Consider the following 25,070-nt stretch of genomic DNA (forward strand, 5'->3'; position numbering starts at 1 on the left):
TTCTAAACATAAGAACGAAACCATACAGTGAGACTGGATTATCGCCATATGAAATGTTATATGGCATGCCTTATTTTCAAGGAATGCCTCTGGGGAACAATGTAATTGAGGATCATAGTATCCAACAATATATAATTACCATTGGAAAAAGATTAAAAGAATTAAGAGAGATTGGGATGGTGGCCCAAACACCACCTTTAGGATTTGCAATTCATCAGTTAGAACCAGGAGATAAAATCCTGATAAAAACATGGAAAGAAGGAAACCTATCTCCCCTCTGGGAAGGACCTTTCCTTGTTTTATTAACTACAGAAACAGCTGTGAGAACTGCTGAAAAAGGATGGACACATGTGTCACGAGTGAAAGGTCTAGTGAAGGAGTGGAAGGTCACATCTGACTAAATTGCTGTGGGAATTTTATTGCGGCTACTCCTGTAATAGAAACAGGAGTGAAACATGAAATTCCCACAGTTGCTAAAAATCTATTGGTAAATCTTGCTGAAAACATTGCTAAGTCATTGAATATAACTGTTACATTTGTGGTGGAACAAATCAAGGTGAACGATGGCCATGGGAAGCTATGGAGAGAAATATAAGTAATCCCCCAAGTTTGGAAAACAATGGGAAAGGGTAATAGGAAACAACAATGGGTACTCCAAACGAGTATAATCGGAAGGAGTTGTTGGCAAAAGAAGAACAGGAAAAAGGAGCTGGAACTAGAATTTGTCCTTTGTGTAGAAGGTGGTGTGTATTTGTAAGATTAGTGTTGCAGGCTAACTGGCAGTTTTCTGTAGCCATAAAGCCTTGCAAATAAAGAGGATTGCCAGGCTCGGGCAAGTGCTTAGGTCTGGACAAACCACTGATCTAGCAAAGCTCTGGCCTTCACAAGCAGTGCTCAATTAATTTGGGTACTAAGAAAGCACCCCCTTAAAGGAAAGAAGAGGACAAGACCGGAGGGGAACTGATGTTGCGGCTTAAAAAGGGTCTGCCAAGGGCTGCAACCCCTTTGGGCTGTGACCGCCGATCACTATGGCCCTGACCGGACCTCTTCTAGTTCTGCTTGGGGTGAGTCCCTTGACTCTGACTACGGCAAATAACTGTAGTCAATATTGGAACAAATCCAGCTGGGGTTTACCCCAGAAAAATGGAAAAACTGAGGACCTTTTCTAATTGTACAGCCCGTACCTGTAATCAATAATAAAACCTAGTTTTTTCCTGTTACCCATAAATTAGGGAGAACGAATGGCCTCCTGAGAGACAAACTTGGAATGGAATCAATCTAGGAGGATTTTGGGGAGATTTTATGGGTGGTGATCGGCTTACTAAAATGGGGATAGTTGTATTGAGGATATGTGGGGGATTGTTACTAGATTAATCTACTCAGTTATACTCAATTGGAAATGAAAACACGAATCAATACTATAAAGAAAAAGATGGGGGATTGTGAAATATGTTCATCTGTTTCGTGTGATGAAGTGTAACCACCTGTACTTTCATGGATTTCTCCTGCACCATAAAAAGGGGTATTTTACAGGAGAAAGTTAAACTACTTTGCTGGTATATCAGCTCAAACCAGTTTGACCACTGACCGCATAGTATTGTGTAAAGAAAGTGCATGCATAAGGTTTGGGGTCATCCTGGGGGCACGAGGAAGATTCGAGAAGACTCTAGCAGGAGAAGAGGGCATGCGCTGAAGAAGACACGCCTGTTCATTAATATGTATTAGAAGACACGCCTATTCATGAATATGTATTAACGGGCAGGATATAAACCAGGAACAGGAACTGAACCGCGTGCGTCTTGGTGGAGCGGAGACTCCCGGCGCACCCAGCGCTGTTTGCTTGCCTCTATTCGCTTAATAAATTGTAAATTTGAGTTGGAATCCTGTTTGGGACTAAATCATTTATAACAATATAGACTAGTACAAGACTGGACATACACCCCACTGTATTGAAACCTGACACCGTACAACTTTGGTACCTGAAACAAACGCCTTTTTTACTGTTTTGGACTTAAAAGATGCTTTCTGTATCCCAGTGGATGAACAAAGCCAAACAATCTTTGCCTTCGAATGGGAAAACCCCACGATGGGAAGAAAGGTGCAGTTGTGTTTGTGCTCCCCCAAGGATTTAAAACAAACCAAAAACAGCCCTACTCTGTTTGGTAACATATTAACAAAAGACTTAGAACAATGGTGGGGTGAGAATGATGATGCAATTCTGTTACAATGCATAGCAGGAAAGGGAGAATCAATTGGTAGAAATACTGAAATGTTCACAAGAGACAGAAGGATGGTGGGTAACCCCAAATCAGCAAGTTCTTACTACAGCCAAAATGATGGAAGCTCTCCTCAAGAAACTACATGAAGAAACTCAGCTGGGAGCTGATGCTGTGATCAGCAGTGTTAAGAGATCTGCTATAAGGCCAAAAATGCAATCAAGTGCGGACCTAATAGTAAGAAGATCACAGAATCACAGAATCACAGAAAGATGTCAGACCTGCTGCACAAACAACCCTAAGATTTAAAGAAAGCTACCAATGGGTGAAGCAAAAAGAGGAATAGCCCCCGGGGAGCACTGGCAAATAGATTTCTCTGAGTTACCAAAGTGTGGGCTGTATAAATATCTACTTGTTTTAGTAGACACATTCACTGGGTGGTCCGAAGCTTTCCCTTGCCATAACAATCAAGATAGGGAAGTCATTAAAATTTTATTAAGAGAAATAATTCCCCGATTCGGAATCCCCTAGGGCTTATTCTCCGATAATGGACCTCATTTTATTTTAGAAATAATCCAAGGGGTGTCGAGATTCCTCCAATTGAAATGGGATCTACATACCCCTTGGAGACCACAGTCTAGTGGGAAGGTAGAAAGAATGAAATCACAAATCAGACCCTTAACATACAAATTTCCAAAGTATGTCAAGAAACCCAGCTTAAATGAGTAGACATGCAATGCAATCGCTAGCCCTTGTTCTTGTAGGGGACATCAATCTACCAGACATCTGCTGGAAGTATAACACAGCAGGGAGGAAACAGTCTAGGAGGTTCCTGGAGTGTGTGGAGGATAACTTCTTGACACAGCTGGTAAGTGATCCTACCAGGGGAGGTGTCTTGCTTGGCCTGCTCTTTACAAACAGAGAAGGACTGGTGAGAGATGTGGTGCTCGGAGGCTTAGTGACCATGTCATGATAGAATTCTCAATTCTGAGCAAAGGAAGGAGAGGGGTCAGCAAAACTGCTATCATGGACTTCCGGAGGGCAGACTTCAGTCTGTTCAGGTCACTGGTTGAGAGAGTCCCTTGGGAGACAGTCCTGAAGGACAAAGGGGTCCAGGAAGGCTGGACAGTCTTCAAGAAGGAAATCTTAAAGGCGCAGGAGCAGGCGGTCCCCATGTGCCGTAAGAAGAGTTGGCGGGGAAGGCGACCGGCCTGGTTGAACAGGGGGATTTTGCTGGGACTCAGGAAGAAAAGAGGAGAGTTTATCACCTCTGGAAGAAGGGGCAGGCAACTCATGAGGAGTACAAGGATCTCGTTTGGTCAAGCAGAGACAAAATTAGAAAGGCAAAAGCCCAGCTAGAACTCAGTGTGGCCACAGTTGTAAAGGATAAAAAAAATGCTTTTACAAATATATTAACAACAAAAAGAGAGGCAAGGAGAATCTCCATCCCTTACTGGATATGGTGGGGAACATTGTCTCCAAGGAAGAGGATAAGGTTGAGGTACTTAATGCCTTCTTTGCCTCAGTCTTTAATAGCCAGTCCAGGTATTCGCAGGGTATTCAGCTCCCTGAGCTGCAAGACGGGGATGGAGAGCACAATATAATCCTCATAATCCAGGAGGAAGCAGTCAAGGACATGTTAAACCACCTGGACACCCACAAGTCTATGGGGCCTGATGGGATCCACCCAAGAGTACTGAGAGAGCTGGTGAAGGAGCTTGCCAAGCCACTCTCCATCATTTATCAGCAGTCCTGGTTAACAAGGGAGGTCCCAGAAGACTGGAGGCTTGCCAATGTGACGCCCGTCTACAAGAAAGGCTGGAAGGAGGATCCCGGGAACTACAGGCCTGTCAGCCTGACCTCTGTACCGGGGAAGATCATGGAGAGGTTGGTCTTGAGAGTGCTCACAGGGCATGTGAAGGACAATCAAGGGATCAGGCCCAGCCAGCATGGGTTCATGAAAGGTAAGTCCTGCTTGACCACCCTGATTTCCTTCTGTGACCAGGTGACCCGCCTAGTGGATGAGGGAAAGGCTGTGGATGTTGTCTACCTGGACTTTAGTAAAGCCTTTGACAGCGTCTCCCACAGCATTCTCCTGGAGAAACTGGCGGCTCGAGGCTTGGATGGGTTTATTCTTTGCTGGGTGAGGAACTGGGTGGATGTCCGAGCCCAGAGAGTTGTGGTGAATGGCGTTAAATCTGCCTGGTGGCCAGTCACAAGCGGTGTTCCCCAGGGCTCGGTTCTGGGGCCGGTCTTGTTCAATATCTTTATTGATGATCTGGATGAGGGGATCGAGTGCTCCCTCAGTAAGCTTGCAGATGACACCAAGTTGGGTGGGAGTGTTGATCTGCTGGAGGGTAGGAGGGCTCTGCAGAGGGATCTGGACAGTCTGGATCGATGGGCGGAGGTCAGCTGTATGAGGTTTAATAAGGCCAAGTGCTGGGTCCTGCACTTAGGTCACAACAATCCCATGTAGCGCTACAGGCTTGGGGAAGAGTGGCTGGGGAGCTGCCCGGCAGAAAGGGACCTGGGGGTGCTGGTTGACAGCCAGCTGAACATGAGCTGGCAGTGTGCCCAGGTGGCCAAGAAGGCCAACAGCGTCCTGGCCTGTATCAGGAATAGTGTGGCCAGCAGGAGTAGGGAAGTGATCGTGCCCCTGTACTCGGCATTGGTGAGGCCGCACCTCAAGTACTGTGTTCAATTTTGGGCCCCTCACTACAAGAAGGACGTTGAGGTGCTCAAGCATGTCCAAAGAAGCGCAACGAAGCTGGTGAGGCATCTAGAGCACAAGTCTTATGAGGAGCGGCTGAGGGAACTGGGGTTGTTTAGTCTGGAGAAGAGGAGGCTGAGGGGAGACCTCATCGCTCTCTACAACTACCTGAAAGGGGGTTGTGGTGAGGTGGGTGTTGGTCTCTTCTCCCAAGTAACTAGCGATAGGACAAGAGGAAATGGCCTCAAGTTGCGCCAGGGGAGGTTTAGGCTAGATATTAGGAAAAATTTCTTTACAGAGAGGGTGGTCAGGCATTGGAACAGGCTGCCCAGGGAGGTGGTAGTCACCGTCACTGGAAGTGTTCAAAAAACATGTAGACGTGGCAATTCAGGACATGGTTTAGTGGGCATAGTGGTGTTGGGTGTATGGTTGGACTTGATGATCTTAAAGGTCTTTTCCAACCTTTATGATTCTGTGATTCTGTGAATAAAACCATGCATGCACGCACCTATTTCTTTTGCAGCAACTTTTAAGCTGGAGGCTCTTAAATTGCTGCATCAGTGAATGGAGAGCCCCCGCAAGAGACCTGGCAGCACTCAGCCATACTCCAGGATCCTGTTCTTGGGGTTTTGTTTGATGGTTGTCTGGATTAAAGGGATTAAATACAACTTTATACAGCCTTTCAAATAATGTGTTTGTGTTCATACTGTGTGTCAGGGAAATATTTTTCCCCCTTGTCGTGGTTTAGCCCCAGCCGGCAACTAAGCACCACGCAGACACTCACTCATTCCCCCTCCCCCAGTGGGACAGGGGACAGAATTAGAAAAAAACTCGTGGGTTGAGATAAACACATTTTAATAGGACAGAAAGAGAGAAAGAAATGTGAAATATGTTTATCTGATTCGTGTGATGAAGTATAATCTTCTGTACTTTCATGGATTTCTCCTGCACCATAAAAAGGGGTATTTTACAGGAGAAAGTTAAACTACTTTGCTGGTATATCAGCTCAAACCAGTTTGACCACTGACCGCATAGTATTGTGTAAAGAAAGTGCATGCATAAGGTTTGGGGTCATCCTGGGGGCACGCCGAGGAAGATTCGAGAAGACTCTAGCAGGAGAAGAGGGCATGCGCTGAAGAAGACACGCCTGTTCATTAATATGTATTAGAAGACATGCCTATTCATGAATATGTATTAGCGAACAGGATCACGCTGAGGAAGAGTCGAGAAGATTCTAGAAGGAGAAGAGGGCATGCGCCGAAGAAGACATGCCTATTCATGAATATGTATTAACGGACAGGATATAAACCAGGAACAGGAACTGAACCGCGTGCGTCTTGGTGGAGCAGAGACTCCCGGCGCACCCAGCGCTGTTTGCTTGCCTCTATTCGCTTAATAAATTGTAAATTTGAATTGGAATCCTGTTTGGGACTAAATCATTTATAACAATACCATTTGCGTCATGCTCAGGTCCCACATAATTTAATACATATATACCTTCTAATCATCCCATTGTATTTAATTCTCATTACTGAAATACCTTCTGACCAACGCTTACAACATACTACATACTTAAACCATCTTTATACCCAACATACAGATTTATACATTCTCATTAACTATTATCCCTTGTCCTTTAACAAATAGATGTCACTCTCCCATTCCATGGGCTTCCTCCACTCCTCCAGATGTTCACAAGAACAGACTATGACTTGGGCCTCATCTGTCAAGACAGGTACTCAGGACACAAGAAGCAGTATGTTCGATTGTTGGGCACTAGCACCAGTTTGGTTTGGGTCATCGCTGCACTTGTCTGCACATCGCTGCACAGCTGGTCCTGTCTGGACAGGCCCAAGAGCTACCGCACGAACTATTTCCTGTTTGATCTGCTCAAAGGCCCCACTCAAAATAGTTCTTCTTTCAGGTCACTTGATATAGAAGGCTCACAAGCTGACTGTAATCTAGAATATGCATTCCCCAGAACCCCACAAGGCCGAAGAAAGCTTGTGTTTCCTTCTTGTTAGTTGATGGAGACAGAGCTGCTATCTTGTTGACCACATCCATAGGCACATGATGGCATCCATCCTGCCATTTTATTCCCAGGAAGTGAATCTCCTGTGCAGGTCCCTTGGCCTTGCTTTTCTTTATGGCAAAACCAGCTTTCAGAAGAATCTGAATTAATCTTTTTCCCTTCTCAAACACTTCCTCTGCCTCGTTTCCCCACACGATGATGTCATCGATGTATTTTAGATGTTCAGGGGCATCATCCTTTTCCAGTGCAATCTGGATCAGTCCATGACAAATGGTGGGGCTGTGCTTCCACCCCTGGGGCAGTCAATTCCAGGTGTATTGGACACGCCTCCAAGTGAAAGCAAACTGTGTCCTGTACTCTGCTGCCAAAGGAATGGAAAAAAACTCATTGGCACTGTCAATTGTAGCATACCACTTGGCTGCCTTTGACTCCAGTTCTTATTGGAGCTCTAACATATCTGGTACAGCAGCACTTGGTGGTGGCGTCACTTCGTTCAGGCCACAATAGTCTGCTGTTAACCTCCACCCTCCGTCAGACTTTTGCACAGTCCATATGGGGCTACTGAAAGTGAGTGGGTCTTGCTGATCACTCCTTGGCTCTCCAGTTGATGAATCAGCTCATGGATGGGAGCCAGGGAGTCTCGGTTTGTGTGATATTGCTGCTGGTGCACTGTCCTGGTAGCAATTGGTACCTGCTGTTCTTCAATTTGCAGCAGTCCCACAACGAAGGGGTCTTCCAAGAGGCCAGGCAGGGTTGACAGCTGTTTGATCTTTGCTGTATTCACAGTAGCTACACCAAAAGCCCATCGGTACCCTTTTGGGTCCTTGAGGTACCTCTCCTGAGGTAGTCTATGCCAAGGATACAAGGGGCCTCTGGCCCGGTCACAATGGGGTGTTTTTCCCACTTGTCCAATACAGACAATTCTTGGCATCCCCCTGTCGCTCCAGAGATCCAGACAGGTTCTGTCCCCCTATACCCTGATGGCACCAGCATACACTGTGCACCAGTGTCTACCAAAGCCTTATACTTCTGTGGGTCTGATGTGCCAAGCCATAGAATCCACACAGTCCAGTATACCCGGTCATCCCTTTCCTCCTCCTGGCCAAAGGCAGGGACCCTCTATTCCTGTTCCTCGTGAGAGTATTCACTGTCTGACCTTTGCGGTGCCAGACCAGAAGTCCCCTCACCAGGATTAAGGGAGGCGATTTCAGTTCTTCTATATCTGGGAGATCGCCGATTGCCTTCTTGTGTCTCTACAGCGACTAAACTGACAGCCTTCTTGGTTGGCCCCTTCTTAACAGCTGTCTTCCCTCTCAGTTCACTTGCTCAGGCTTCCAGCTTAAAGGTGGGCTCACCATCCCACTTCCTCATGTCCTCTTCCTGGTCACGCAGGAAAAAACAGACTGCGCCACGTGGCATGCGCCTGGGGCTCCCTTCCCCTCTGACTGGGGCAGGAGAGGACTGATTTCTGGGGGCGCCCCTGACAGCCATGGCGCTAGCCCGTAGGGATGAGGAGGTACAGAGATTTTCCTCGAAGTTTTGGAGCCAAGAAGACACTCTCTCCACAGTTGGCGTATCTATATCCATGCAATACATTGCTGCCAAGCTGTTAGAATATGATGCTGTGGCACTTTGAATCACCTTCCTCCACATAGCCCGTGTGCACAGGACATCCTCCAGATCTTTGGAGACCTCATCATCGTCTAGATCACTGTAGATGATGACTTCCAGCACAGCTAATTCTCTCAGGTACTGGATGCCTTCATCTGTGGTAGTCCACTTTCCTGGGGAGTTCACAAGATCTTCCTTGAATGGATATTTTGCCCTCACACTTGAGAGGAGCTGTCTCCAGAGACTGCAAATTGCTGCCTCCTTTCCAATTCCTCTCGCAGTTCCTCAGTTTCTAGCAGGAGATCACGGCTGTTGGGCTTCCTTACCTTCTAGCTGCTGACTGTCAGCCCTGTTATCCCAGCATCGGAGCAGCCAGGCAGCAATCCGCTCACCTGGCTGGCATCTGTAATCTTTCTGCATGTCTCAAAGTTCTGATGAGGTCAGGGATGGGGTAGTTTCTACTTCCTGTCTGCATTCTCTCACTCCTTCCTTGAATTTCCTTGTTGAAGGACCAGGTTCTTGATCAAACATTTCCTCTTCCTCCTCCTCCCTTACTAAGCAATGGTATGGACCTGTTGTTTTCCTTGTCCACTGTTTCTTTTTCACTACTGGGGCAATTACTGTAGTTGTTGCTGTTGTTTCAGTCCCTGCCTCAACCATAGTCCTCCAAGAGTACTGAACTGTGGCTCGACAGGCACAGGCTAGGCCCCAGTGCAGTGCTAGGAGCTGCTAGTTTTCATTGGAGTAGGCACGGCACTCTTCTTCTATCAGGTGGTGCATCAGTTTGCCAGGGTTGCTTGCCTGCTCAGGTGTAAAGTCCCAGGCTATGGCAGGTGACAATCATCCTAGGAACCTGCCCAAATCCTTCCACACACCCTGCCACCCAGGGACTGGCTGCCTCAGGGCACATTTCAATATCGCCTCAGCCAAAAGTTGTCTTCTCTTACACCAGGACGAGACCAGATTCCACAAACCCGACAATATGCCAACAGTGTTAATTAATAGTATTAAATAGTTCATGTAAAGTTGAACAAGGACCTCAGGAGCCTGCATAATCACAGAATCACAGAATCATTAAGGTTGGAAAAGACCTTCAAGATCATCAAGTCCAACCGTTAACCCAACATCACCATGCCCACTAAACCATGTCCCAAAGCGCCACGTCCACACGTTTTTTGAACACTTCTAGTGATGGTGACTACCACCTCCCTGGGCAGCCTGTTCCAATGCTTGACCACTCTTTCGGTGAAGAAATTTTTCCTAATATCTAATCTAAACCTGCCCTGGCGCAACTTGAGGCCATTTCCTCTCATCCTATCACTAGTTACTTGGGAGAAGAGACTAACACCCACCTCACCACAAACCCCTTTCAGGTAGTTGTAGAGAGCGATAAGGTCTCCTCTCAGCCTCCTCCTCTCCAGACTAAACAACCCCAGTTCCCTCAGCCGCTCCCCATAAGACTTATGCTCTAGATGCCTCACCAGCTTTGTTGCCCTTCTTTGGACACGCTCAAGCACCTCAGCATCCTTCTTGTAGTGAGGGGCCCAAAACTGAACACAGGATTCAAGGTGCGGCCTCACCAGTGCCGAGTACAGGGGTACAATCACTTCCCTACTCCTGCTGGCCACGCTATTTCTGAAACAGGCCAGGACGCTGTTGGCCTTCTTGGCCACCTGGGCACACTGCTGGCTCATATTCAGCCGGCTGTCAACCAGCACCCCCAGGTCCTTTTCCGCCGGGGAGCTCTCCAGCCACTCCTCCCCAAGCCTGTAGCTTAAAAATAAATAATAAATAAAATAAATGAATAAAACCATTCGCATCAATCCCAAGCAGGGAGAGAGAGATGTATTCCCCCATCCCCTCCACAAGATAGCTCCCCCAGCACAGCATGGCCATCAATGCCAGGACAAAGCACATAGCCATTATTTCTATCAACATGTTCCCAAGCTCAGCAAAATAAAGAGATAAGGAGTGCAGCCAGCAAACTCCGTGACCCACACAGGAGCTTGCTATTTAATAACTACTATAGCTATAGCAGCTTAACGCAAAACTGACATTGTATTGAACCCCACGTTGGGCACCAAAAGGGACTGTGGTGGGTTGACCTTGGCTGGATGCCAGGTGCCTAACAAAGCCACTCCATCATTCCCCTCCTCAGCAGGACAGGGGAGAGAAAATATAACGAGAAGCTTATGGGTTGAGATAAAGACAGGGAGAGATCATTCAGCAATTACCATCATGGGCAAAACAGACTCAACTTGGGGAAATTAGTTTAATTTATTGCCAATCAAAATCAGAGTAGGATAATGAGAACTAAAAACAAATCTTAAAACACTTTCCCCCCACCACTCCCTTCTTCCCGGGCTCAACTTTGCTCCTGATTTCTCTACCATCTCCCCCCTGAGCGGCGCAGGGGGACAGGGAATGGGGGTTGCGGTCAGTTCATCACACGTTGTTTCTGCCGCTCCTCACTCCTCAGGGGGAGGACTCCTCACACTCTTCCCCAGCTCCAGTGTGGGGTCCCTCCCATGGGAGACAGTCCCCCAGGAACTTCTCCAATATGAGTCCTCCCCATAGGCTGCAGTTCTTCACAAACTGCTCCAGCATGAGTCCCTTCCATGGGTTGCAGTCCTTCAGGAAGAGATTGCTCCAGCATGGGTCCCCCACAGGGTCACAAGTCCTGCCAGCAAACCTGCTCCAGTATGGGCTCCTCTCTCCATGGGTCCACAGGTCCTGCCAGGAGCTTGCTCCAGCAGGGGCCTCCTACAGGGTCACAGCCTCCTTTGGGCATCCACCTGCTCCGGCATGGGGTCCTCCACAGGCTGCAGGTGGATATCTGCTCCACCATGGAGCTCCATGGGCTGCAGGGGGACAGCCTGCCTCACCATGGTCTTCACCACAGGCTGCAGGGGAATCTCTGCTCTGGTGCCTGGAGCACCTCTTCCCCCTCCTTCTTCACTGACCTTGGTGTCTGCAGAGTTGTTTTCACATATTTTCACTCCTCTCTCCAGCTGCAAATGCTGTGTGCTGGTTTTTTTCCCCTTCTTAAATATGTTATCACAGAGGCGCTACCACCATCGCTGATTGGCTTGGCCTGGAGCCAAGGCAATGCCTTTCCGCCGGGCAGCTCTCCAGCCACTCCTCCCCAAGCCTGTAGCGTTGCATGGGGTTGTTGTTACCCAAGTGCAGGACCCAGCACTTGGCCTTATTAAACCTCATACAGTTGACCTCGGCCCATCAATCCAGCCTGTCCAGATCCCTCTGCAGAAATGCATCACTACTTTTCTTTTTTTTCCTTTTCTTTTTTTAAAGCATTTGTGTTGTTGAACCTGGGAATCTCCAATAACTCAAAACTGGTTTTAAGTAAAATTTAAATGCATTTACAAATCCTTGGAATTGGCATAGAGCTTTACTACTAAGGCTTTCCTGTGATGGAGTCACATAAAATGCACGTTCAAAGCAGCAGCATTTCCTATCTGTCTGTGAAGTAACACGTGCTGCTCTGTGCAAAAGAGATAGCTACTTTGTAGGGAGGGAAAGGAGATTCTGCTGAACACCTCCTTTTTCCAAGAGGCCTCAAGCAAAGCCTAGCAATTTGCTTTTTAATACTTAGCTTTTAAAATCTTGGAGTGACATACCTCAGAGGTGTGTGTTGGTGGGTGGCATTTGCTTTGTAACAGCTCCACTGTGGTTAAATGAAGAGCTATGGATATTTTATGAAGAATGAAAGAACAGTGAGGGGATCTGATTTCCAGTGACACCAAATTGTTTATTCCCAGCAAAACGCATGCAGCTGACCAGTGGGGACTCAAGAGACAGCCTTTTCTTATGCAAGAGATGGTGACCATGTCATCTGAAAATGAGTGAAAGAAATACATATATGGGTATGTGCCAAATGGTTTCATTGTCTTTAACGTGGCTGCATTCTGCCATCAGTGGTCAGACTGAATAACACTTTACTTTGCAAGTGCTTTTGATTTCAGTGGGACTTTGAGGGGAATAAGATGGTGTTTACATTAAGAGCAGCAGAGTCTCAGCATTTGTTGCGATGAAAGTGTTTTGCTATGTAAATGAATATTTGAGAGCAGGTCAGTTAAGAATAAATTTGAGATTTTTATTTATTTTTTTAATAAAATGTGTGATAGTGAGAAGTGGAGAAGAGGAATGCAAGTTAGGCACTGCATGTTGTGGGCCTTCGCCTAACTCACATTCCAAAAAGCTTTTGGAAAACATTAAGCACAATTTTATGACTGCATTGTTAAACTTCATTGGAGGGTATGCTTCCAAACTGGATTTAACAACAGGACCCCCGGAGTGGCATCTTGTGAGAATAGATGGTCATTGTTTCGGCCTGTGCTTGGTTGGGGGAGGCAGAGAGATTATATTTCTCTGTTATACTGTTTTCATGATGGGTGCAAGGCACTTTATTGCAATAAAATATCTCTAGAGCATTTTCATGCTGTAGCTTCATTCTGTTTTAAGTAGATAAATATAACTGACTCTTACCCCTGCATTTAACACAGTGTCTCATGTACCACTATCTCAAAGTATTCCCTGTCATACATAATAGATTATTGTATACAACAAGCCTACAGACATACTGTCCAGGTTTCAGCTGGGATAGAGTTAATTTTCTTCATAGAAGCTAGCATGAGGCTATGTTTTTCAGTCACAACAACCCCATGCAATGCTACAGGCTTGGGGAGGAGTGGCTGGAGAGCTGCCTGGCAGAAAGGGACCTGGGGGTGGTGGTTGACAGCCGGCTGAACATGAGCCAGCAGTGTGCCCAGGTGGCCAAGAAGGCCAACAGCATCCTGGCCTGTATCAGAAACAGCGTGGCCAACAAGAGCAGGGAAGTGATTGTGCCCCTGTACTCAGCACTGGTGAGGCCACACCTTGAATCCTGTGTTCAGTTTTGGGCCCCTCACTACAAGAAGGATGTTGAGGTGCTCGAGCGTGTCCAAAGAAGGGCAACGAAGCTGGTGAGGGGTCTGGAGCACAAGTCTTATGGGGAGCGGCTGAGGGAACTGGGGTTGTTCAGTCTGGAGAGGAGGAGGCTGAGGGGAGACCTTATCGCTCTCTACAACTACCTGAAAGGGGGTTGTGGTGATGAGGGTGTTGGCCTCTTCTCCCAAGTAACTAGTGATAGGATGAGAGGAAATGGCCTCAAGTTGTGCCAGGGGTGGTTTAGATTGGATATTAGGAAAAATTTCTTCACTGAGAGAGTGGTCAAGCATTGGAACAGGCTGCCCAGGGAGGTGGTAGTCTCACCATCATTGGAAGTGTTCAAAAAACGCATGGACATGGTGCTTCGTGACATGGTTTAGGGGCATGGTGGTGTTGGGTTAACAGTTGGACTTGATGATCTTGAAGGTCCTTTCCAACCTTAGTGATTCTGTGATTTTTTCACAGCAAGGAAGGCCAGCCTTGTTTCTGCACTGCATGAAATGTTTAACTTCCACTGACTTAGGTGTCTTTCCAATGCAGTTTTGTGTTAGCTCTCCATTTAGTCTAACCAGTTATACTAAAAAAAAAAGATATTGCAAGTAGAGACATTGAAATGTACTTAAAACTATAAATCTTAGCAGGATTGGGACCTTGCTATATATTTGTTGAATCAGTAGTCAACATCATAGCATTTACAGTAAACACTGAACAGATTTTATATGAAGAATTAAAGTCACAAGTTCACATACACCTCTGCTTTTCATGTCATTATTTCATCTCAAATCTCTCTAAAAATCAGTTTTCACAAAACATTTTAACTATTAAAACTTATTGTTCTCTTGGGTTCACACAGCTTTTACTTTCCTACCTCTCCTTTGTAAACTAAGATTTGACAGACTCCCTCCACTTCTACATTTTCAAACAGGAGCTCTGCTATGAATCCATGCAACAATTCTTATTTATTCTGCTTTTTCGCTAGTAGATATTTTTAACTCCTCTCCCCAACTTCTACCCTCTCCAGAGCACACAAGCTACGCCCCCCCCAAAAAAACAACTAACTTGAGCATTCCACAGAAATGATTCCATCATCTCCTGCAGATGCAAACGTGAAAAAAAACAGGAAAAAAAGTTGTGAAATCTTTAATACAGCATAATGTAGTGGAACAGCAGCAAGCAGTTATGTAAGAAAAATATTTACAAGATATATCAGGCTCTGGCTTTAATCTGAAGAATAAATGCATATCCATAAATCCCAATTACAGTTTATAAACCAAAGTCAGTACATTTGAATATGTGTTTACCAACATATACTTAATACAAGAACAAGGCTTAATATTTCCAGTACATACTAGTATAAATGGAATCCCACAATACAGAACCAATTCTCTTGTGGCTTAAAAATTTAATTTATTTTATACACCAGATAACACCAAACTCTAAAACCAAATACTATCAGTCAGAGCCAACTGACTGCAAGACATCTAACAAGTTACAAACCACTCATCTGAGTTCAGCCCAGGAGCAGAGAAGCCCAGTATTTATCACAATACTATAACCAGTGGCTTAAAAGAACTTCCAAAGGGAGTGCATTTAAGGTGCTGAATATGGCTTCTGCTAAAAATCCAGCTGAAGGGCATACCATATGAGGAAAAAACAAGTTCATTTTAGCAGGTTATTAGTTTGTTAATCTCACATTGAAAAAAGTCTGACCTAAATTCAATCTTTTCCCTAGGCTAGAGTGAATATCTGCAACCATCTGCCTACATTTGTACCTACCACAGCTGCAATGAAGCTGGAGCACACATCCCAGCTTACCCAGTAAAGACATATTATGAGTTGAGAAAGCCTAGAACCTGGCAAGACCTTCTAAGAAAATTTAATTCTATTGTTAGTGGCAAATATACCTACCTTCTAATTTTTTCCCTTTTGTTTTAAGCCATCACCAAGGGTTAAACAGCTAATATTTAGAGAACTAAGATTTGTAATGGGTACAAAAAAAGTCATGAAGAAGAGAGGTTATATCACTTCCGAGATTTTTTTTCTGTTACCAGCTGTGAATGGTTTCATTAACTATATACATGTCCTTTCTTTTAGACTCCTACTTTGTAAAACATTGTAATTACAACTTGCTAACAGACTAGGTTTTCAGGCATAAAGCCATATGGTTTCCCCTCCCCACTTTCTTCTAAATGCCCTCTTCTTTTTTCCTATTACAGTTTAAAAAAAAAAAAAAAAGGTGCCAACGGTACTTTCTTCATCTCTTCCATTATTTTATATCCAATCAAGCCCTTTTAAAAAGATTAGAGCAAAAACCAATCTTCCATGCACACCTCATAACATTAATTTGTTATCTTTAGTTGCCTTTTAGCTTTATTATACCTTGTTTTATCACAAGGTCAAGACCTTAAAATAGTAAGACTCTCACATTTCAGCAAGAACCCTTTAAATTCCGATTCCTTTCTCAACTATTGGAACTGTGTGCCACTTGAGCAAAATTTGGAGAAGAAAACTGGCGTTTGAAAGAAGGCATGGGTGTAATACATCAACATGAAGTTCAATAGAGTGCTGTTATGTGTTTTTTCCTCTTCATCCTCTAACCAGGATTTCTGTTTAAATATAAAGGTATATTATAGAGTCAGTTAACCTACAGATACATTCTGTTCACCAAGGTGGAGTTTCATGGGTCACCCGATTCTTTTCCAGTCACGATCACCATCCTTTATAACCTCGTCTGTTTCCTGAAGAAACAAGGAATGGTCAAATGAGCAACAAAAAAAGCTATTCTTAAAACGCATTATGAACTCTTTTTAGTTTAATATGTCAAATGCTAGAATATTAAATGCAATTTTATCTCAGTCCATTTTTTTGAAGACTCTTGCTGAGGCTTAGCCTTCTTTAGTGATCTTCCAATCACTATGACCCTCACTTCATGTTCAAAATATACGAGAGAAAAAAAAAAAAAGCAAAACACACAGCTTCATTACATTTATACAGGATTTATTTAGTATCTTCAAAAAACAATCTGAGAAAGTTTTCCATTCACTAGTTTTAGCTAAGCCACTGAGAAAACAAGGAAATCCTCCAAAACTCTCAATAAGATATTATCTAAAGAACTGAAGCATGAAACTTGGCTTACAGCAGCTGACATAAAGCATACAATGGAATAGCTGCAGAAACTAAATAAAAACATTTCAGAAGCTTATCTGGGGAAAAAAAAACAAACAGAAAACCCCACAAGAATCTTCTATTTTTATATGAATATTCTGGTGGATTATTTTAATGTAGGAAAAATAAATTTTATGGTAATGCATGTAACTTTTCTGATATATATATTTGTGACATTAAGAATGAAAACTGACAAGCTAAAAATTCTTCATGGAGTCTTTAATAACATGCTTTAACTTTTGGTCAGTCCTGAAATGGTCAGGCAGTTGGACTAGATGATCATTGTAGGTCCCTTCCAACAACAACAACAAAAAAAACTTCTGTGAAATTTTATATTTACAAGATGATTAGAAAATAAGATTCTGTGGGCATTCCAAATATGGAAGAGACCACCTGCCCAATCAATGTGCATGAGGAAGGAGAGAATCTTCCTTCACAAAACACCTGTTGTACGCTGCAAGGATATAAACCAAATTCTTACCCACGTTATATTTGTGCAATGTATTGATGAATATATTAGAAATCCCCTTCTGTGCCTAATCCATAAAAAACATAAATTACTACAGCTCCTTAACAGAGAGGCTCTTGCCTATTATTTACGTTCTTAGTTCTAAAGGTTTTCTATTTAATTCTCCACATCAGCCAAGAGTCACTACACTTATTATTGACTAAAAGCTTCACAACCTTACTTTAGGGCAGTTAAATATTTCCTCTCTTGCAGAATTAAGTTAAATGAGAGAACATGCAAGGCTAATTTAGACAAAGCTAGTCACACTTCCAAAGTGACAATGGTAAATCTAGTGACTTCATCTCTGCTTCATAACCAGTTTCCCAGTTTTTAGACAACCCTTTCCTCAGAGTTCACAATAAAGTTGGACCTAGTTACAAGTAACTAAGAACAGAACAGATAAAGATTATCAGAGAATACACAAAAAAAAATGAAAAAAGTTTAAGAATGGAAGAGAGAAACAAAGGAACTGTAAGGTTTCAAAGTACAGAAAGTTGAACAATAGCAAATGGGAGATGTGCAATTCAGAGATTAAGCATATGTTGAATTCTAGTCATTCTGAATAAAGTAGTGAAAATGTCAGAATTCAAGAAGTTCAGAAAAAAGTTGCATTAACCAAAGTTCAAGTGAATTAAGCACTAGTTTCAGAAGAAAGTATAACAAATACATGGCTTTAAGTGCTACTAAAAAGTACAGACATGGGAGACTTGACAAAAGATCTGGAAGAACGGAATAGCAACATTCAATATTGTTGAGAAGGTCATGTTCAATTGCTACATTCAGTGTATTTGTAGGAGTCTATTACATTCTTTTGTAGAACCAAAAGGTGAAATAAAAACTATCCTCAATTCAGAAAACAAAACACATGCATCCACTCAGAACAGCAGCAGACACTACTGCATATTGTCCTGGGAGAAAGTGTGCGTATGCATGTACAGAAGGGAAAGTTCAACCCAGGAACAGTCTGAAAAAGAAGGACTGAATTGGCTAAAGGCATTTCTTTCAAACAAATGAATTTGTACCAAGAAACATAATTCCATCACCATTCTTTTCTCATGAAAGTATAACTTACAAGAAAAGCCAAAAGATGTAGTAACATACCAAGAAAAGGGAATGTTCATCCCTTGCCTTTTTTGACTCCATGTTTTTCCTGACCCTCCCCCACCAAAAATAAGACAACAGGATTAAAAATATTACTACATTTTCATAAACATTCTCTGAAGTATTCCCAAGGATGCTGTGAAACAATTTGAAATGCAATCTCATACATGCAATCATCTATTTGCGCTAGAAATCGTACTATATCTTGATGATCTTTCAACACAAGGAGCTCCGTGTAAGGATTCTGTATTTGTTCTTCACCAATTGTCTGTACAGATGATTTCTAAAACTCATAAAAAAAAAATTTTAAATCAAATTTATTTTGTACTGACATAATTATTTTCACCGGGTCTTTGTAATGTCTAACAATCTATAGACTCATGTGTGAATGTATAGTTATATTTGAAGTGAAATTAAGTTTCTGAAATATAAATCTGTCTTAATGAAAGTCATTACAAAAGATCATTTCTTATTCTTTCAAGTAAATAATATCCTTCTACAGCATGTATTTTAAGTTATTATAGCATTTTCTGTTAAAAAAAAAAACACCAAACTATTTTGTACTGCTTTAATCACCAATACACCAAGATAAAAACCCAGTTTAATCATAAGCTGTCACATTGAGTCGTGAAGCTGGCTCTATTCACCATACATTCAGTTTATCATTAAATTACACGTCTTCTGAGAGGTCTGTGAACCTCTCACATCTTTCACCTACTATTCAATTTTAAAATCCTATTTTAAAGATGTCATCTTTATATAAGTAAGAATAAATGATGTTCTGTAATATATAAATCATCCGTCAGGACTCTATTCACAAAATACCAAAGCCAACAGCTTAGAAAAACACAGAGGATTATTAAACATTTTATAGAACAGCATCTGCAATTACCTCAACTAGACTATTAATTAAAAGGACTATCAACCACTCAGAACAAGCTGGTCACCAGGCAGGATCAACAAAATGTTGCATAGGATTGCAGTGTCAAGGCATGATAGTTCTGCTAATCTCAATCATCAGTTTGTTTCAATAGAAAACTTTTTTGTGTTTAAGGTCTTCCACATTCTGGAACAACTTGCTATTAGACATTATTTTTTTAAAAAAGTCTAAAAAAATCTAAATAGCTCAGTAGTAACTCAGTGACAGCACTCTCCTGTTTCCAGATTTATTTTACACGACATCCAATATCTTCTTACTTCCAGGACTGTCTCTTCTTTGAGGACTTAAACAGAACCTACACTGTAAAACAGCAATCACTAAACACTGTACCACATGTAGCATACATGAGAGGTAATCCTATGTGAAAGACAAACATATTATCCTCAGAAAACTTAATATTTTCTTGCAGGAATACCAAGTTATTTTCTATTATTTCTGTATTGGTACTATGATACTATTCTTCAGAAGTTAAGAATTACAAAGTTAATAAATAGGGAAAGAAACTTATGTTTATTTTTAAAGTGAAGAGGTTATCAAAATGCTAGTTCTTGTGATTTTTATCTTGGTTTTGTGGTATCTGATGCATTTCATGAAGCAAGTGTGAGAATAGTAGTTCCCGTTTAAAATAATGCAAGTATAGTCCACATAGAAAGAAAAGCTGGACAAATATGGAATCTAGTTCAGCTGTCAAAAGCAAATCAAAACATTCCTTACAAAAATTTAGAGTTCTAAAAATCAGCATCACATTAGCAATACCGTAGTCAGAAGACTTTGATTTTTTAATTTACTAATAGAAACATACATTCACAAAAGAATTGTAACATCGCTTTGAAAAGACAGAATTTGTAACATATCCCAATTCTATATCCTGTTGTTGCTTCCTGTTCAGTACAAGATCATGCTACTTCTTTTGAGCAACCTGTCTAGTCTTATTTTTTTTTCTAATTCTGTCCTACCTAAGAGTGCCTGTGAATACTGAAAGGTACAGTACTGATGAAGTACTATAGATAACAACAAAATAACAGTTCCCCACCCCGCCAGCACTGTCATACAACAAGCTACACTCTCTTCAGTTCTTCATTAATATTTACTGAAGTGTTGGGTCACGTGTGCATTCTTTCTTTGAAGAAATCCATTTTTCATATAAAGTATTAATTGAACCCTCTTGTAGCAACATCAAGTTTTTAGAAAAGAAAACTAGATGCTGATGCTAACAGAATCTATTCCCAGCTTGCATGCTTTTATGCAGGACCTGTAAGCATCACTATCATAATCAGTTAAAAAAAAACCAATACACCACCAAACAAAAACTAAAACCGCACCCACAACATCCATCTCTAATTCAGAACTTCCTATAACCCCCGTGATTTGAAGGATTTAAAAGCGGGATTTTCAAAAGCAATTCACAGAATCATTAAGGTTGGAAAGGACCTTCAAGATCATCAAGTTCAACTGTTAATCCAACACCACCATGCCCACTAAACCATGTCCCGAAGCACCACATCCACATGTTTTTGGAATATTTCCAGTGATGGTGACTCTACCACCTCCCCGGGCAGCCTGTTCCAATGCTTGACCACTCTCTTGGTGAAGAAATTTTTCCTAATATCTAATCTAAACCTCCCCTGGCGCAACTTGAGGCCATTTCCTCTCGTCCTATCACTAGTTACTTGGGAGAAGAGACCAACACCCACCTCACCACAAACCCCTTTCAGGTAGCTGTAGAGAGCGATAAGGTCTCCCCTCAGCCTCCTCTTCTCCAGACTGAACAACCCCAGTTCCCTCAGCCGCTCCCCATAAGACTTGTGCTCCAGACCCCTCACCAGCTTCGTTGCCCTTCTCTGGACACGCTCGAGTACCTCAGAATCCTTCTTGTAGTGAGGGGCCCAAAACTGAACACAGTACTTGAGGTGCGGCCTCACCAATGCCGAGTACAGGGGTACAATCACTTCCCTACTCCTGCTGGCCATGCTATTTCTGATACAGGCCAGGACGCTGTTGGCCTTCTTGGCCACCTGGGCACACTGCCGGCTCATATTCAGCCGGCTGTCAACCAGCATCCCTAGGTCCTTTTCCACCAGGCAGCTCTCCAGCCACTCCTCCCCAAGCCTGTAGCATTGCATGGGGTTGTTGTGGCCCAAGTCCAGGACCCGACACTTGGCCTTATTAAACCTCATACAGTTGACCTCCGCCCATCGATCCAGCCTGTCCAGATCCCTCTTGCAGGAGCCTTCCTGCCCTCCAGCAGATCAACACTCCCACCCAACTTGGTGTCATCTGCAAACTTACTGAGGGAGCACTCGATCCCCTCATCCAGGTCATCAATAAAGACATTGAACAAGACCGGCCCCAGAACCGAGCCCTGGGGAACACTGCTTGTGACCGGCCACCAGCCGGATTTAACGCCATTCACCACAACTCTCTGGGCTCGGCCATCCAGCCAGTTCTTTACCCAGCAAAGACTACATCTGTCTAAGCCATGAGCTGCCAGTTTCTCCAGGAGAATGCTGTGGGAGATGCTGTCAAAGGCTTTACTAAAGTCCAGGTAGACAACATCCACAGCCTTTCCCTCATCCACTAGGCAGGTCACCTGGTCATAGAAGGAGATCAGGGTGGTCAAGCAGGACCTGCCTTTCACGAACCCATGCTGGGCTGGGCCTGATCCCTTGGTTGTCCTGCACATGCCCTGTGAGCGCCCTCAAGATGAACCACTCCATGATCTTCCCCGGTACAGAGGTCAGGCTGACAGGCCTGTAGGTCCCAGGATCCTCCTTCTGGCACTTCTTGTACATGGGCGTCACATTGGCAAGCCTCCAGTCTTCTGGGACCTCCCCTGTTAACCAGGACTGCTGATAAATGATGGAGAGGAGCTTGGCAAGCTCCTCCACCAGCTCCCTCAGTACTCTTGGGTGGATCCCATCAGGCTCCATAGACTTGAGGGTGTCCAGGCGGCTTAACAGGCCCTTAACTGTTTCCTGCTAGATTATGAGGAGTTTATTGTGCTCTCCATCCCTGTCTTCCAGCTCAGGGGGCTGAATACCCTGCAGATACCTGGACTGGCTATTAAAGACTGAGGCAAAGGTGGCATTAAGTACCTCAGCCTTGTCCTCATCCTTGGAGACAATGCTCCCCGCCATATCCAGTAAGGGATGGAGATTCTCCTTGGCTCTCTTTTTGTTGTTAATATATTTGTAGAAGCATTTTTTGTTATCCTTTACGAGCGTGGCCAGATTGAGCTCTAGCTCACCAAAATATAGATACAAGAGTATCTAGACATACTTCTGTATGTATCACAGAGCATGATAAATTCGCTTATATGGACTATGATGCTACTGCCATTAGACTTCTCCCATTACCAGAGCTACTCTGCTTAAGATGTACACCATGGCCATCAACTGAAGAGGTTCAGGAGATTAAGTCCAAATGATTTTCAATTCCATAGTAAAGAAAGAAATGGGTAAGGCACAATTTACATTTCATCAATTTAAGAAAGCTTTGCAGAGGCTTTCCCTATTCACTCAGTGCAATGTCAGACTGTAATACATCTGGCCTCTTCATAACTGACCGCAGTCATAGCACATGAAATGAACACAATTAGTCCATAGCCCACACACTGCTGTGGGCTTTCTTATCTATTTAAGAAGAGCACAGAGGGAGTTAATCGTTATGAAGATCATCTTTAGAAGAAACAATATTACATAATGCAGAAAAAAAAGGGAAAAAAGTTTTATAAGGGGCAATCCCAAATATTTATTATTCAGTTTTTCAACAGAGACCCAAAATGATTGCCATGATTCAGCAAACTAGTGGTAGCATTGAGAACAGAAGTCCTGTGGATGAGGTTTAAGAAAGCTATGAACAGCAGAATAGAAGAAGAACTGGACCACACCTTGACTCATATTCATGCTTTATTAAATCACAGTATAACTAAACTATAGCCAGAGCTTAAACTTTGGAGAGGGACACACACCAGTGTGGTTTTCTAGCACATCTTAGAATGCTGTTAGGTATTTCCCATCTTCCTTTTAAAAACAACTGCACATCAAACCCACTAAATACAACTGCAATACAACCAACATTTTGACTGATGACAAAGGTCAGAGGCATTCCCAGACACCATCAGCCTTTGACAGCATCTCCCACAGCATTCTCCTAGAGAAACTAGCGGCTCATGGCTTAGACAGGTTTACTCTTCACTGGGTAAAAAACTGGCTGGACAGCCGAGCCCAGAGAGTTGTGGTGAATGGAGTTAAATCCAGTTGGCGGCTGGTTACAAGCAGTGTTCCCCAGGGCTCAGTTTTGGGGCTGGTCTTGTTTAATATCTTTATTGATGATCTGGATGAGGGGATTGAGTGCTCCCTCAGTAAGGAGCTTGTTAAGTCCAGGGTGAGAAATTCAGCAATCCCAATAACCTCTCCCTCAAATCCAGTAAAACTCTTTTTCCGAGTAAAGCATCAGGAAGGATGTCCATGTTCAGTACATTATGTAGGTCCAGTTTATTTTATGGATAGAGAAACTGAGAAGAGACACCAGAAAACTACTACAAACTACAACTAGGCCACATAAATAATAAATTACTGCCTATAACTTACATTATCGACCACGGAGTCCCGAGGGCAGGACTCCATATGCTCGCAAGCTATACAACATAACCCTCACTTGCCTAGGACGAGCTAAGTAGGAGGGAGGAAGCCGGGACGCTCCCGACAGAGGAGGCTCCCAAGCCCTTCAGCTGTTGGGCAAGCTCAGCTGGGGGAGGGGCGGGGCGCTTTTGTGGGTTTTTTTCCTCCCCTCTCGCTCTTCAGTGAAGCTTCTAACCCTTTCTAACAGCCAAAAAATCTCGCAGGCAGCCGACCTTAGCCCTTGATACATTTATGTACTTTCTGGAAGGTTACCGATTGCATGATTAGTTTAACTTTTAAAGACTTCTTTAGCCTGATAACTGTGTGATTATGTTTAACAGCCTACTCTCATAGTCCTTAGGCTGTACTTGCCTCAAGGCTAACGTTTCAGCTATGTGTAAATAGTTAATCACAAGAAATGCGTGCGTGTAGAACCAAGAGGCCTCATGAAATTAAAACAAAGAAGAGTTAAGAGCAAGGACTGAGAGGTTAATGAGTACAGAGAAGATATCTTAACCTTGAGCACAGAAACATCCTAGCAGGAGTGCTCAAACAAGGGTGATGAGAAAGAATCGCTTGGCTGTACAACAGAAGGGGCAAACATCCAAGGAGAAGAAACTATCCTCAGGAGACCCGTGGCCATAAAAGGGAAAAAGGAGTAGGGGGCTAACTCCCCAAACGACCACCCGAGATCCCCGTGCAGGCGTAGTGTAGTTTTGCAACGCCAGCATTATGTAAATGTAGTAGATAGGCAGGGAGGCGGAGATTTCTCAGAAGATAAAATGAATATGTATAGCTTGTTACAATAAAAGAAGTGCTTATGAAACTCAAGATAGACGCATTGGGCGGAGTTATCCCCTGCGTCTCCAGCGCTGCAATAAAGAATTCCTGCCTCCTAAAACTTCAAATTAAGTGTTAGAGTGTTTTCTTGGCGACTTTTTCGGTAACACCCTTAAGACCCCTTGCTCCGGAGAGCCCGACGCAGGGCTCAGCCGCGGTAGCGCCACGGGATAAGTATACCCAGTCCGACGAAAATGCCACCGCCTACCCCCATAGACCATAGTTTTAACTCCCCCCAACCCAGCTAGTGGCTTCTGACTAAGCCCACTGCCTACCCCCTCCCCGCCAACGGCCCTAACGCTGCTCCTGGCCCCGCCTCCCGCCGCGAGCTGCTCCGTTCCCGCCCGCCACCTTACCTCTGCCCGGCTCTGTGGCTCC

This window comes from Phaethon aethereus (assembly GCF_964289735.1).
Source record: "Phaethon aethereus genome assembly, chromosome: W".
Taxonomy (NCBI): Eukaryota; Metazoa; Chordata; class Aves; order Phaethontiformes; family Phaethontidae; genus Phaethon; species Phaethon aethereus.